Below are 17,309 nucleotides of genomic sequence, written 5' to 3' on the forward strand. Positions count from 1 at the left end.
CATTAATTAATGATTTTTGAGGCTGATGAACTGACAGGTCTTCCTTTCCTGGGGCGGTCCTCACGAGAGCTGGTTTCATCACAGGTTTTTGAGAAGCTTTCAAGTTCTTCAAATTTTTTACACACTGAATGACTTTCATGTTTTAAAATAATGATGAACTGTGTTCCTCCTTTATTTCATTGAGTAGTTCCTGCTAAAATACAGGCTACAGAAGAAGCTGAATTGGGTTAAGCAGAACAGAAGTAAAATTCCACCCATTAACTTTGACAAGAAAAGTTAACAAATAATTTCGGCTAACTGCTCAACCCCATATCATGGCAAAGTGTGCATGCGTAGACACGCCAGTCCACCATGCCTCTCCAAAGCGTGAAATGGACATGCATGCAGAAGTTGCGGTATCAGCAACACATTAAAAGCCAAGATGTTGCTAGTGACCAACAAAGGTATGAAGTACATTCCAGGGTCGTTCTGTGCCACAAACAATTACGCTTGGTGGCTAACATGTATTTACATCTGAATGTGTTAATAATGTCTGTTTAAAGGCTCTCCCTTTGTTATTTTTATATTGGTTTGAAATAAAATATGCCCCTCTGCTGTTACTGCAGCTTGCAAGTCCATTGGAATGGCAAAGTGTGAAATGGACAGTGTGTGTATTGCACACACTCTGAAACATACTGATACTGGTTTGAAACACTTTATGAAGCTCCAGTTTAAGGCAAATACTGACTGCTTACAAGTATGTAAAACTATGTAATTTTAAATATGTTATTTAAAAGTTAAGATGTCTCTAGTAGGGCTGAGTATAGTCACTGATTTCTATAATGGATTCGATTTCGAGTCACAAGGTCCCGATTCGATTCATCTCTGATTCTCTTGTGAGACTTCATCAGAGGTGTAAGGATCAGAGCAGGTGCCTTTGTGTCAAAGGAACTGAGGATAAAACACAGAAAAACATGAAGGAGATTTTCCTGGCCTGACTTTTTATAGCAGATAACCTTAAACATATTCTGCAGTAGATCATAAACTGAAGAAAACCATGAATCAACATATGAACATTACCTGATGCTGCTGAAGTGAAGCAGAGCAAAGTTAAAGAAGTTTTATTAGAGACATAACTCAATGTTTTGCAATTTGGCATAATTTGTAAAAGTTCAAATTTCTTTGGTATCGAACAGCAAAAATTAGAATTTCTTGTCAGAGGTCATTTTTAAAAAAAAATGATGGTGAGCAATAAGCAGGTAATTAATGCAGAAAACTGAGATTTATGATGGTGAACTGATCTTGGAGAGCTGTGCAGGAAGTGTGATTTTATCATGGTGGGGGCAAAACAGCAAAAGTGAGAAGGAACTAATGACAACGTTTTTCAAACATAAAGCATAGTTTTGATCTGCTTTTGCTGCTGGTTCGGTGAATTTTGGTTGTTTTTTTGAAACCCACCCCAACTCTCCAGTACTTTTTCTGCAATAATTAATACAAATCTTAAGCTTTTAAACTCAGTTTGATATTTTATTTTCCTATTTGTTTGTTTTATTTGTCCTTTCCAGTTTCTACTGTTCTTACAGTTTGATATTTTCGAAATCCAAATATTCATGAATCTCAGGCACACAGTTGCTTGTTTTGTCAAGTAGTTTTTTGTTACTTGAAAAGGTTAGGGCTGTATTATTATTCATGCTATGCAGTTACACAAAATAACAAATGTGTAGTAGTAAAAAGCAAAATGACTTGGCATGATATTCATATAACATTTCACCATACCAGGCTGGTTTTTTACTGTGCTGATTTTGATGAATGCTTGCATGTAAAGGGGTCAAAACTGCTCTCTGTAGACCAGACCCATTTCTGGACATGTCTCAAACTCTATCTTCCTGTCATCAGTTATACAGCCTTACTTCATTTGCTTTGACAGAGTGGTGTTATAAATAAATCTGTCAAGCCTACAGAGCCGCAAGCTGCTAAAATCTCTTCTGTGTGTTTATATTTGCTTTCAAAACCCTTTAATTAGGAATATGATTCCAAGATAAACATCCTGGAGCTTCACCATCACAACATCGCCTGCATTTCTATTCTACAACTTTAACCATACACCCAGTCCCTGTGGCATATAGTTATTAAATTTCTGGATCAGTCACAGCATAAAAGTAATTTTTCCACAGTGAACACTTCTCCTCTGGTGTTGGTTGAGCATGATTTTGTTTGTGGCATCTTTGTTCTCGTTGTTTTGTTTGGCGTCATTAACTAGAGAAATCCTCATTACACATCAGGGAACATTATATGCCATTACAATTTCCCCCATCACATCGTTATACAGTATTCCAGTCATACACTGAGGCTTTTATGTTCCTCATATCCTGCAATTCTGGGAATCCCGTTCTCCCCTGCTGTGAAAATGTTGCCTGGAATAAAATGTGTCCATATTAAAAAACTGATTGAAAATGCCATTAAATAGCTCCAGTTTGACAGTCTGAATCCAGTTTGATGTAGGTCACTGTGAGAATTCCAGAGCACTTGCAGCCAAGAAAACACAGAAGCAAAAACAACTGCACCCCTCTGAGAACACACCTTAAGATGTTTATATTTAAAGCTGTAATTTTATTGGACCATTGGTTGCGCATTTCCTTTGTATAATTTGTTACACAATGTACTTCCACTTTCTGAATGAAATTTAAAGAAAACATTAACATAAAAACCCATGAATTAAATGTTCTCCTCACATTAGGATTAAAGCTTTTTTGTAGGAAATATCCCATCCAACCATTTTCTTAATCATTTATCCAGCTCAGGGTCAATGGTGGGGGCTACAGACTACCCCAGCTGTCACAGGCTGAGAGCGACAGTACACCTCCTACATTCAATCCTACTGACAATATAGAACTACCAATTATCCTAACATAGTGACCTAACAGGAAGATCACTGGTTCAAGATCTCTGGGAGGCTAATGTTGGGAAGGGCATCCATGCTGTGAAGGAGATATGCTTCATATAAGAAATCTTTGCAGACACAGGGAGAAAATACAAACTCCGCTCAGAAAGTCCCTAGCCAGGAACCTTCTTTCTTTGAGCGTTCCTTTATATTTATAAAATATCTGCAGTAACACAGCATTTAAAGTTATGTCATTACAAAATTCTGTCCAATCAAAAGACAGCATCCATCAGGATTTTAAGGTTGTTAAAAAAATTTTTTCCTACACCTCAGACACTGAGCTGTCACAAGCAGAAGCTCAACAGGACTTAATTAACTTCATATCTAATATCGGCTGTGGTATCCAGCCATCAGACTGTATACAGGAACTGAAATAAGCAACTGAGATATTACCCATTGGTTTATGAAGTACCATTTTGAAGCCTCAAGTTTAGTGAAACATACACCATATTAGAGGTTTACATTGGCAACAGGAACTGGGAATTTCCACTAGCAACGTGTCAGGCATGTAGTGGTGCCTAACTATTGTGGCCTCTGGTGTGGATGCCCCCTTAACTGGATCTGGACAAGAGGTCAATGATCCTGTCCAGATTATAGTCCTCATAGAAGTTGTTTTTAAATGTTCCCAGACAGCACTTTGTACCTCAAGACACATATGGCTTCATTTTTCCAAGCCACTGGCTATGTCCATCATTTATATACAGTTTATGATTTTAACTTGTAAGTACTGCTCTTGCACTCAGTGGGTAGTGGTTGCAATGTAATAGATGTCCATTGTTGTCAGGTGCTTTAACATTGATTCTGTATAGCAGCTCGCAATGATTTGTGTGAATATGATTGACTATCATATCAAATATAGATGTATAGATTTTTCTGACTCTTTTGAGTCAGAAAAAATGTGATCGTATATCTCACATATGAGACACTGGAGATAGCTTCTCCTCATCTTTAAGATGCCAACGCTTTCTGTTTCTCTGCACCATGCCAGAGGGCTTCCTGGTTACAAAGCAACACCATAAATCCAGATAGATACTCAATACTGCATAACCTGTCAAGAGAGGCAAAGCATTTCCTCTCTGACTTCCAACAAATTGAAGTGCACATACTGTTTCTCTTTTTTTCTTTGTGACAGTACCATGTGATTTTTACCTCAAGTGAAATGCACTCCGCTATCTGTAGTATTGTGCCAGGTGCTGTTTTGAAGATACACAACTGATGAAATTGAACTGCACAGGAAAAGAAGACATAGATGGGAAAGCTGTATTATGTTACAGAGCAGCTAATCTGTGTCATGATCTTCATCTGAAACGAAGGCCTTTAGTTCCCACTGTGTGCCTCTGGATTCTTTAAGGGAGAAATGAATGTAAAGAATCCTTGCTGCCAGACACACAAGACAAACAGCAGTCACCTTTGTCTAGCTCAGTGACACAGAAGCAACAAAGTTCAGAAGCAACCTGGTGTTTATCACAGTGTGACTTCCTGTTCTATGTTCTTCAGGTCAACAAGAAACCAGGGCTCCTTTATCAGCCACTGAAACCTAGCTCTGTAACTCTATGCACACCATTTTGTTAGTCTGTGTGGTGAATGAAAAAAGCAAAATGTATTTCAGGTGCGAGTTTGTTGATGTTTGTATTCCTCAGATTATATATAAATAAATCCAAAAATATTACTCATAAGCATTTTCAGCTAATTATCCATGTGTCCGTCATGGGGTCAGTATTCTAAGCAGAGATACGCAGACCTCCCTTCTCCTGCAACCACTTCTAGTATCTCTGGAGGGACACATAGGTATTACAGCATGCCCTGGGTCTTCCCTAGAGTTTCTTTTTAGTTAGAGATGCCTCATATACCTCACCTAATGGGTGTCTAGGAGGCATCCAAGTCAGTTGTTTGAGCTACCTCAACCAGATCATTGGATCAGTGCAGATTGATCTGGATCAATGTAGAGGAGCAGCAGCTCTACTCTGAGCCTCTCCCAGATATCTCTAAGGCTAAGCCTAGATACCCTTCAGAGAAAATGAAGAAAGTTTGCTTCTGTAAGCTAAATCCTACAGTATATCTTATTCTCTCAATCACCACATACAGCACAAATAAGCTAATGGCTGAAACGTTTCTGTAGCACACTCATATTGACAGCTTAAAACAATCCAACTGTTTAGGTTATTTCAGCCTACATACAATTGCTTTGTAACCAATCTCCATTACAGCTGCTCCATTTTAAGCTGCTTTGGACAGGGTTGCGATCATTGCTGTACTGTGTTGTGATCCTGGACTGTGTTTTTTGCTGGGGTCTTGCTGCAGCTCCCCAAACTTTAGTTTGACTGAATGATGTAGCTACTTTTCAGTCAGTTTCATTCAATGTTAATCCTCAGACAGAGGGTGTTTTCGAGAAATATTATATTTCTCTTATGAAATATTGAGTCCTAGAATAGAATCATAACACTAATTATGCATTACTGCATTATGCACAAAAACATTTTTCTTTTCTAGTAAAGTGATACAGACAGAAATTTATATCATGTTATCAAGAGCAAAGTGCAGAAAAAAGGGATGGACTTTTCAAATGGCTTTTCAAGCTATATTTAGAAAAGCAAGGGAAAGAATCTGCAGTGAACTGCTGTTTCTAAGATTTTCAAAGCAACAGAACAATACTTTGCAAAACTCCTTGACACGTAAAACCTTGGTGAACTCATGATGTTCAGCATAACAAAGCATTCAGTGCAACAGGAGAGCAAGAGCTTTCAAGTGCTTTGACAGACTGGATCTCAGTTCAGGCCATGAAGTAAGTCTCTTTCTAATTCCATTGTTCTAAGAGTTATTATATCCCATCTATTCTTCTGTAAGTCAGCCAGTTTACAACATGCTTCAATCATTCATTTTCAGCAAGACTAAATCAGCATCTATACAATGTTGATCTACAAGTGTTTTTTTTTTTTTCTTGTGTTTTCCACTATGACACGATGTTTCACTTTTCCATGAACTCATGGATGCTCCAGATGTTTAGACAACAATCTCTGGATCACTGTGAAAGTAAAAAAGAAAAATCCTGATCATCTGGATTTTTTTGTACTGTACTTTAAAAGCAGATTTGAAGTATGCATTTTTAAAAATCAGAGGTAATCATAGTGAAGCAATATTGTCAGCAATTTAGCTGAAGTATGACACTCCATTATGACACCACTTTTTCCTAAATTTACCTGCTTTCATATTCTCCAGACGGCACTTTCATCTGGTGTAAGCAGACAAAATATTCAAAAGAGCACAGCTCATATAAACACAGTTTCAAGGATTTCTTTTCTAACAAAAGACCCACACCAATCCCTGCTAACCTTCACTCCTTCCAAGTTTCAAAACTGATTTTAAGATTTTCCTACTAATTCTGCATTGGCCTTATTGCTGCTGGAGATTTTCCAACAGGGCCTTATTAGTGGTTCTTATAGAGCTTTCCTTGCCACTCTGTATTTTTAAACCCCAGTATAAGGTCAAAGGTATACAACTGAGCTACTAGGAAGTTTGGGGGTTTGGAATCTGAAAAAAAAATGTGATTTCTCTGATCAGTATGTGCATTTTAAGACACTTGGAGGGCAGAAATTTCTGCTGTGGTCTGAGTCTTTTCCCTTTGTGTTTTTACTCTGTGCTTTGCTTTTCAGCCTCTTTCCCTGGGTCTGTTTGCTTTCCATAACCTGCCCTCTCTCTCTTATCTCCTCCAGCCTTTGGTGCCCATGCCTGACAGCAATAAGCTCCTCTCATTCCCAAATCCGTCATCTCATGATGCAAACATAACCCCAACAGCACCAAGAAAAAACTGCTTGAAGACAAAACAAAACAAAAATGTAATTTAGATTTTGATGCGGGAAAGTAAAAACATAAAAAAGTAAAAACATAAAAAAGAAACATTTTGCAGGCATGAGGGATACAGGGCACATAAACTGTTGATAGGCATCATACTCTTGGCATATTAGCTTGTTACTTGAAGTAAAGAGCAAAGAGCAAATGAATTAAAGATGAGAAAGGTTTTCTTCATGCACAGTGCATCTTTTGCCTTTCCTTTTCCCCCCCAGGTTGAAGGACTTTCTCCATTTACAACTCATCTGACATGGTCTAACTCACTGCAGTGGTTTTAACTTCACAAATATTAAACTTATTTAACCCCCCTCACTTCAACTTGCGCATCTCTTGACAATGACAAGCTAAAGAAATTGAGTGCATGCTGTGCACCAATCCAATATTTTACTGAGCAGTTTGGCAGACAGGAACAACATTTACATGATGAATTGGCAGACTGAACTATTCTAATAAATATCCCAAAGGCTGAATTTGAGAGATAATATATCACCTAGCTTTGAGTGTGGAGCCGGGACCACTTGACATTTTTGTCATATAAAAGCAGGGAGGAATGCTGTGCTTCAGCGGTTATTCAGGACACTGACTATTAAGAGAAAGCAGGAGCAGGAGATGTCCTTTGGTTGCATAAAGAGGCCTGCAAGGTTCATCTTTGAACATTGTAATCTTTGCAAACAAACCTGGAGAGATAAAGCGGTCTGGTACAGATGGAGCAACAATGGATTCATTACTCATCTTAGGCAGAGATGGGGTCATCTCATGCATACAGGTATAGGTGCAGGAATCCGGGGATATTTGTTACATATTAAAATGTCCTCAGGGGGTAAGAAAAAAGCCTCCCAGCGTGTATCAGTGCAATGTGGTCACTTGAGTCTTTTGTGTCCCTATTCTTACTGTTGATTGTGCTATTGTGTTTAACATGATTCTGCTGAATTTTCTTCCCACTCTTCCATTGTTCAAATACAATCACTCATTATGAGCAGATGTGGTTAGACTGCAAGTGCTGTTATGATTACAGTTTTCAGAGACGTGCCTTTTGCATGCTGGGAGTGTGTCTCCTGTTACCAAAAAGGCCACTATTTAAAGTGAAATCGCTTCCTGCTGAGTTCCTTCCTACTAGCAAACCCAGTTTGACACATTATTATCACAAATGACCAGATGAAATAATGGCCCAGTGATTTAGATTCTCTCCCAGCTTAAAATTTATTTGTGCTGTGAAATAAAAGTAAGTTTATTTATACAGCACATTTTAGGAAAGACAACAAAGTGTCTTAAATAAGACATAAAACATAAAATGTAATGAATCACACAGCAATGTAATTCATTAGAGTTTAAAAAGGACAATAAAGGGGAAAATATACAAATCAAAAATAATAACAAAATTTGTGCTGCAAATATATACAGAATATTAAAAATTGCATGTGAAGTAGAACAATTTGGACTGAAGTCTAAAATTAACATTACTGATAATTAATTCATAGGCAGTTCAGTCCAAATCCTTGTGCTTATGTATCCATGCAAGCCACTGAATGACTTTCTGTGATTCCAAAATACTCCAAGAACAGTTTTTAAATCTTTGTATAACTGGAGGATATTTATGCACTCACAGTTATTAAAACTCAGAGCCCAACTGCAAACGCTTTCATCAGAAGATATCATAATGTAGATTAGTATTTCATCAGCTTATAGCATAGGAATAGTTTGTTGTTTTTAACAATACATAAAGAAATGTTAAAAACAAGATGGATGAGAAGAGACCTTAAGAGAAATCCACATGCAATTTTTTGAAGTATGCATTCGAAGAGCTGAAACAAAAAGCAGTCCCTATCCTTCAAATGAGCTTGAAACAAGCTTAACACAGTGGCACAACATTCCCAGTTTTTCACTGTATCTAGTAACATAACATCATTCATGATAATATCATCACAACAGACATTTTGCCCTTTTGTGCTTGAGTGGATGGCATTTATATACCTTTTAAGAGCACTAATGGTTCTGTGGTGTGGTCGTGACTGAAAATATGAAAACAACCTTTAGGTGTTGTTGTGATGTGAATAATTAGAGTTTCAAAGTCACACGTAGTGACTCATTGTCTAGGTAGTACTAAGAAGTGGCTCTTAGTACTTAGTACTTAGAAGTGGCTCAACAATTGTGGTTTTCAAACCCTGTGGAGAAAATAAATGGATGTAGCAATGTTGAAAGTGTTGACAATTTCCAAAAGATTTGATTCCAGGCAACATTTTTGAGTGAAAAAATAAGGCAGCAATCATTACAAATGGGAATTATGATTTTTGTTTTATTAAGAAAAAACACACATGGTGCCACCATCATTAAAATCTGTGTTCTTAGCTTTGAAACCAACTAAACAATTAGCCAAGCAAGGAAACCTAATCAAATCAAATCAAATCAAATCACTTTTATTGTCACATCACATGTGCAGGTACATTTTCCTACCTGGAAAACTGGTGTTTTCAGTCATTGTGCTTTGTGATTAAAACATTGCTCTCTGATACAGAAGACCATTCACTCTATCACCACAGCATCCAATAGTAAAGCCTGTCCTGTGTCAACTGTGTACTTCATCCAAAGCTCTCTATAGAGCTGTCATTAACGTTTGAATGACCAACAAATAATGCAAAAGACAGACAACTTCACTGAAAGTCCACTGGAAGAGGTGCAAGAGTCTCTGAGTAATGCATGAAATTAATGCTAATTGCCCACACCTTGTAAGGTGCAGTGTTGCAATCGCTACTCAAAAAAGTAATGTTTTATATATTTCCCATGCTTTTTTAAAATAGTGCATTATGTTATTTTATCACTCTCTGAACAAAGTAAACCCTTATACAACTATATGACTTTTGTATTACTCAATGACATGTCCTGTATGTATTGTTACATAATTATCACATAACATAGTGTATACCTTAGACTATCATTCCACTGACTGACACAAATTCCTATCTTCTTGAGGCTGCGTGAGCCATTTTGGAAAGGCAAAGCTCGCTCTGTCCCACCCATGAATTTGAAATTAATGTTAATCGTATTTTACAAAAAAATAAAATTGTTGTGTAAATTACACTCGCCCTGAGAATAAAATATACATTTCACTGTTGAAAATGTGGTGCCAAAATATCATTTAAAATACAAAATGACTTTTAAGAACCCTCAAAAATGGCATTTCTATCTTGTCCCAACTTCTTGAGCTTCTTTGTGAGGTAAGAAAATAATCTTCTTAGCTCATAAGTGTTTAGTTTGAATTACTACTTGAATTATTACTTTGAGTGAAGATTTGAAAATAAACAGCTTAAATGAATAAAAAATGTATGAAAAACCCTCTATAAGCAAGCTCTTTGGTGACACTGGGAAGGGAAAACTCCCTTTTAACAGGAACCACAAAGAACCAATCTGAGGGACGGGCAGTTATCTTCAGTGACCGGTTGGGTGTGAGGGAAGGAAAGTTCAGCAAAATAGAACTTTAAAGTTGCCTAAAATAGTAGGAGGATGACTATCTGATAAAGATTTTATTAAACAGTATTTTTAAAATCTACTTTTTCATGTTCTGGAGTGTTGGTAATGGGGTTGCTCCAAAAATACCACATAACAACCAAAATATCTAATGTTCTTTTGGTGCCTGAGGTACACAAATGTAATTTTTTCAAGGTTTATTATTTATTTTTATTAATATTTTCATTAAACACATGTATTTATTTATTTATACAAATTTTGATGGCTAAATTCTCAGCTGCACGTTGTGCATCCCTTACAGCTCATCACTGTTTTTACTCTCTGCTGGAGATCAGGCTCTGGCTGTGACTGTGCTCAGCTCAGCTATGATATACCCAGCTATTCTGGGTTCTCTGGTAGCTTTATTACTTTGTAGCACATTACACCCATGTTTGGTGATGCACCTATTGGGCTCTAATAACGACTCTAATTAATTAATGAAGCTCCATCGATCCATCCATTTTCTTCCGCTTATCCGGGGCCGGGTTGCGGGGGCAGCAGCCCAAGCAGAGAAGCCCAGACCTCCCTCTCCCCAGCCACCTGCTCCAGCTTATCCGGGGGAACACCAAGGCGTTCCCAGGCCAGCCGAGAGATATAATCTCTCCAGCCTGTCCTGGGTCTGCCCCGGGGCCTCCTCCTGGTGGGACATGCCCGGAAAACCTCGCCCAGGAGGCGCCCAGGGGGCATCCTTGTCAGATGCCCGAACCACCTCAGCTGGCTCCTTTCGCTGTGGAGGAGCAGCGGCTCTACTCTGAGCCCCTCCCGAATGGTCGAAGTTCTCACCCTATCTCTAAGGGAGAGGCCAGCCACCCTTCGGAGGAAGCCCATTTCTGCCTCTTGTATCCGCGATCTCGTTCTTTCGGTCACTACCCACAGCTTGTGGCCATAGCTGAGGGTAGGGGTGTAGCTCGACCGGTAAATTGAGAGCTTCACTTTTACACTTAGCTCTCTCTTCACCACAACACACCGGTACAGCATCCGCATCACTGCAGCCCATGCACCAATCCATCTGTCGGATCCAGGTTTGTTTGCAACGGTCGTATAAGGACTGAATGGCCTGTAGCAATGGGCCAGACACCCCATACTCCCGGAGCACCCCCCACAGGAGCCCCTGAGGGACACGGTTGAATGCTTTCTCCAAGTCCACAAAACACATGTAGACTGGTTGGGCAAACTCCCATGCACCCTCGAGTGTCCTCGAGAGGAGAAAGAGCTGGTCCAGTGTTCCGCGACCAGGACGAAAACCACATTGTTCCTCCTGTATCTGAGGTTCGACTAACGGACGTACTCTCCTCTTCAGCCCCCTGGCATAGACTTTTCCAGGGAGGCTGAGGAGTGTGATTCCCCTGTAGTTGGAACACACCCTCCAGTCCCCTTTCTTAAAGATGGGGACCACCACCCCGGTCTGCCAGTCCAGGGGTACTGCCCCTGATCTCCACGCAACATTGCAAAGACGTATCAACCAAGACAACCCTACAGCATCCAGAGCCTTCAGGAACTTGGGGCGGACCTCGTCCACCCCAGGGGCTCTGCCACCAAGGAGTTGTTTAACTGCCTCAGTGACCTCGCCCCCAGAGATTGGCGGGTCATCCCCTTCTGCCACAGAAGATGTGCCAGTGGGATTGAGGAGATCCTCAAAGTATTCCTTCCACCACCTGACAATTTTCTCAGTCCAAGTCAGCAGCACTCCACCCGCACTATACACAGTGCAGGTAGAACATCGCAGTCCTACCAGACTTAGTTAGCCTGTGGGACTCCGGAGGCAGCTGATAGGTACCGACATGCCAAGCGGAATGCGGCGTGGGCGGTGGCGGAAGCAAAAACTTGGGTGTTGGGAGTTCAGAGAGGCCATGGAAAAAGACTTTCAGACTGCCTCAAAGAGATTCTGGCAAACCGTCAGGCGACTCAGGAGGGGAATAAATGAAGCTATGTTTTTACTGTTCCTCTTGTGTCGTGGTTTCTGGACCGGACCATAACACAGACAACAACGTTATTATAGAAATTGATGAGGCAGACCTTTGGTGAAGTTTCTCATCTCATTAATCTCGTCGGCTCAATCAGGAAAAAGCTGGTTTCTCTTTGCTAACTTTGTGACTGCATGTGCTATATGGAGGATTGAAACAACTGTTGGAGTAGTAACTAAGAGAGGAAGTCTATTAGTTACCACTAATTTGCAGTCACATTAAAAGAAAATAATAATTAGCACAGCTAAAATCTTTTTAAAACCATCTGATCCAAGTCAATGTCAAATACATTATATCATAAACCTGAAATATCAGAGTTATTTCAGTCCAGAGTGGCGCCCTAGAAGCAAGAGATATAGAGGCTGGAGGGTGTGTTATATTAGCACTAGAGGCTCTCAGTATGGTAGAAGCGCTGCTTGCTCTGTTTTTCTGAATATGTTATCGAGCAGGCACAGCTTGGCTGCTTTGTGAAGCAGTGGGTGTTTATGGTGGAATGTATATACGTTTTTGTGCTTGTGCGTGGAGGGCCATATGGAAAATAAGGAAAGGAGTTAAAGTGCCTCCATAATGTAACAACATGAGAAAGTGTCCTGTCTCCCACTCTTCATTCTCACTGCCAGCTTTCTTTCCTGCTTCGGTGGGCGGTATTCAGGTCTTCTTAGTGTCAGTAAACATGAAGACATATAAGCGTATGATTTACATGGCCGACGTTCATTTCTATGTCGCAGAGCTGTGAGTTGCATGTTCCCAAAAATTAAAAAAAAAAAACATTTTTTTTCATTCCTTCAAAGTGATTCTACTCAGTTTTCTGTCAGCAGACATTTGATTCAATTGGAACACTGCTGACATTACGTATTATAGCTTACTGTCACATCCAGACATTAAAACATTTAGATAACACTTTCCACACCTTATATTTTAACATTTCAATATTTTAGATCTACAAGTCCTAAAATGGCTCAGTCACACAAGAAAAAAAATCGCTACTCAATGAGTTCACCCAGGGATTGAGTGTATGCGAAATGCTCAGGTTCCCTAGTGGAAAGCAACTGATCTGCAAACTGTTGTGGTCTGTCTCAGACTGATCATTGTCAGTCCACGGTTTGCAAATAAGTGTCATCTATTGCCATTCTAAGCACAGACTGGCCGACGTGTATGAATCACCCTGAGTCAGTTTGCACCAGATTAGTGCCACTCATGTATTATGCCACACATAATGAGGGATTTAGCTGGTTGCCAGCTGGCAGTATTTTGATTATTTTCCTATATAAAAGCACCAAGTGCCTTTACCGAGTGTCATTTTTGCAGGTAAATTGCTGCCCTGCAATTTCTGAATTCCTTTAGTAAATTTGCAGGTTCTTGCAAGACTCGAAATATAAGAAGTTAATGTAAATGCATTGTTTTTCCCCACAAATTGTTGAATTTCTTTGAAACAGATAGCAACACAAGTCCCAATTTGACCTCAATCAACTGCAAACCGATAGCACACTATTTCCATCTTATTGCTATTGCTGTCTTGACGCTGAATGCAAAACTATAAGACTTTCATTATCACTGTTTCAATAACAAACATGCACAGGGAAGCTGGTGTAAATGGATGGTTAACCCAAACTCTAATCTTTAAAGAATAAATAATAAAGCTTAATTCTTTGTTTTCCCTTAACCCAAACACAGACAACAATTATCTGTTGTACACTTGAATGCTGACTGAGGAAACACTTGAATCTTATTCAGTGACTTTGCTTTCAGTCAGTGCATTGTTTAAACCATGTTATTAAATGATTCGTATGACATTAGGAACTCTTCGCACCATTTCTTAAACGAATTAGTAAATCAAATTAAACAGATGTGCAGAATATCAACAGATTTTTCCGTTTTTCCATTTTAAACCCAGTATTCTAAATGATTGGTAAGTAGAAACAATTTCTAAGTGTTGTTGTCATCCATGTCTCTCCCTTTCTGTGTGACATTTAAAATGAGCCTTTATTACTTGTCCCTCTCACCAAAGTCTATGCCCATTAGTCAACACAGCAGATTCCAGGCTCCACCATGAACAATTGTGAACATTAAGAAAAGAAAACTCTCAGCCACATTTAATGAATTAATCTGACGGGTTATAACAAAGTGAGTTTTCATGCGCAGACAGATTCTCTAGACTCATTTGCAGAGGTGAGCAGAGCCAAATTGAGGTCAAGAAAAGGTAGTGATGTTATCAGCCAATCCATTTCTTTTCAATGAGCTTTTTAATTAAAAGAAAGAAAAGTCCGTTAAAGGTATTCTACTCATCCTGAAGGCTTGCCTAAACAGGGAAGGACTTCCATTTTCACAAGAGGCAATCAACTGATTTATCTGCAGTATTACAGGTAGAATGATTTGCTTTATGAAAATAAAGTCAGTCTGGTATTTTATCAGTACTGAGGATTTTGACAGGCAGAGGGATTAATGTATTGCTACCTGATTCCTTTTTGGTGATTTTTTTTAATGCTCTGTGTGACAGATGAATGTCAATTATTCAGCTTTTATTATAATGATTTTCTCAAATACTGTCTGTCCAAAGTTTCAAGTTGCTATCATACTTTTACTTTTAAAAAAGTGTGTTAAGAGCAAGGATTAATGAATCATGGATGCTGACAGACTTTTTTGCCATCATTTTTTTTTTTAAATATTCTAATGCTAGATCGCCAGGATTCACATTTGCCAGTTAGCAGTTTTACCTTTGGTGAAATGTAACATTTCAAACACTAGATCAGCATGAATTGTAAAAATGTGTGCATGTGCATACAAACAACAAGTGAAATCACCTTTTTAGACAAAAAATGCTGGTTTGGATTAAGAATTACTAACGTACTTACTTTTTCATCTTTGTTAATCATTTTGTCCAACAAGGTTAATGTGTTTTCATTTCTGTTTGGCGGTCTGTCTGTCTGTCTGTCTGTCTGAAGGATGCCAGAGCTAAAGAATAATTCCTTACATTCTGGTAAAAGGAATTTTTATTTCACCCCATCAAGAGAAACTGGTGTTGCAAAATTGTTTCCTGACTGAACTTTATTTTTGTTTTCAGCACCTTGATGTCAGGGCGCTGGATGTTAGCGCCTACCATCACCAGAATAAAACGTATCCAACAACCAACCCACAGAATAAAATACTGGGAAAACTATACAATCTTGGGTTTGCTGTGGAGACCAGACATTGAGTCCCTGGCCTGTCCAAGAAGAATAAATGCAGCAAGAGGTTCTAGGCTAAAAATAAACTCTAAACCCATTGGCTCTCCCCTTCCTCCACTTCTTGCATATTCATTGGCTAGTAACCAATGCATTCAATAAGGAGAGATCAAATGGAGTAATTTGTACATGAGTTACTGAGACAGAGAAATTAATGTATTTGGTGATTAGACTCCGATGACCCATCATGGAACAGAACACAATCCCAGCAGTGATAGGATTTAGGACAGGATCCCACCAAATCTAGACGCTGGTGGTGGTGTAGACTGAGGCTTGGATGGAGCTCTGACTGAGGTGTCTGTGAGGTGGAGATGGGAATGAGGTGAGTCTAAAAGGGAGAATGATGGAGAGCACAGATTTAAATTAAGCAAAGTAGAGGCTCATTGGCCTAAAGATGGGGAGCACAAAAATTACAGGGAGTGCAGAATTATTAGGCAAATGAGTATTTTGTCCACATCATCCTCTTTATGCATGTTGTCTTATCCCAAGCTTTATAGGCTCGAAAGCCTACTACCAATTAAGCATATTAGGTGATGTGCATCTCTGTAATGAGAAGGGGTGTGGTCTAATGACATCAACACCCTATATCAGGTGTGCATAATTATTAGGCAACGTCCTTTCCTTTGGCAAAATGGGTCAAAAGAAGGACTTGACAGGCTCAGAAAAGTCAAAAATAGTGAGATATCTTGCAGAGGGATGCAGCAGTCTCAAAATTGCAAAGCTTCTGAAGCGTGATCATCGAACAATCAAGTGTTTCATTCAAAATAGTCAACAGGGTCGCAAGAAGCGTGTGGAAAACCCAAGGCGCAAAATAACTGCCCATGAACTGAGAAAAGTCAAGCGTGCAGCTGCCAAGATGCCACTTGCCTACCAGTTTGGCCATATTTCAGAGCTGCAACATCACTGGAGTGCCCAAAAGCACAAGGTGTGCAATACTCAGAGACACGGCCAAGGTAAGAAAGGCTGAAAGACGACCACCACTGAACAAGACACACAAGCTGAAACGTCAAGACTGGGCCAAGAAATATCTCAAGACTGATTTTTCTAAGGTTTTATGGACTGATGAAATGAGAGTGAGTCTTGATGGGCCAGATGGATGGGCCCGTGGCTGGATGGTAAAGGGCAGAGAGCTCTAGTCCAACTCAGACGCCAGCAAGGTGGAGGTGGAGTACTGGTTTGGGCTGGTATCATCAAAGATGAGCTTGTGGGGCCTTTTCGGGTTGAGGATGGAGTCAAGCTCAACTCCCAGTCCTACTGCCAGTTTCTGGAAGACACCGTCTTCAAGCAGTGGTACAGGAAGAAGTCTGCATCCTTCAAGAAAAACATGATTTTCATGCAGGACAATGCTCCATCACACGCGTCCAAGTACTCCACAGCGTGGCTGGCAAGAAAGGGTATAAAAGAAGAAAAACTAATGATATGGCCACCTTGTTCACCTGATCTGAACCCCATTGAGAACCTGTGGTCCATCATCAAATGTGAGATTTACAAGGAGGCAAAACAGTACACCTCTCTGAACAGTGTCTGGGAGGCTGTGGTTGCTGCTGCACGCAATGTTGATGGTGAACAGATCAAAACACTGACAGAATCCATGGATGGCAGGCTTTTGAGTGTCCTTGCAAAGAAAGGTGGCTATATTGGTCACTGATTTGTTTTTGTTTTGTTTTTGAATGTCAGAAATGTATATTTGTGAATGTGGAGATGTTATATTGGTGTCACTGGTAAAAATAAATAATTGAAATGGGTATATATTTGTTTTTTGTTAAGTTGCCTAATAATTATGCACAGTAATAGTCACCTGCACACACAGATATCCCCCTAAAAGAGCTAAAACTAAAAACAAACTAAAAACTACTT

At 39.5% G+C, this 17,309-nt stretch overlaps 1 protein-coding gene across 3 annotated transcripts in view; it reads right to left on the reverse strand.

Moving 5' to 3' along the window:
• LOC120730879 (inactive dipeptidyl peptidase 10-like) overlaps positions 1 to 17,309 on the reverse strand; it is a 138,797-nt gene that overhangs the window by 62,580 nt on the left and 58,908 nt on the right. The window lies entirely within an intron of this gene.

Source organism: Simochromis diagramma, unplaced genomic scaffold (assembly GCF_900408965.1).
Source record: "Simochromis diagramma unplaced genomic scaffold, fSimDia1.1 OVJJ01000343.1, whole genome shotgun sequence".
NCBI classification, from domain to species: Eukaryota; Metazoa; Chordata; class Actinopteri; order Cichliformes; family Cichlidae; genus Simochromis; species Simochromis diagramma.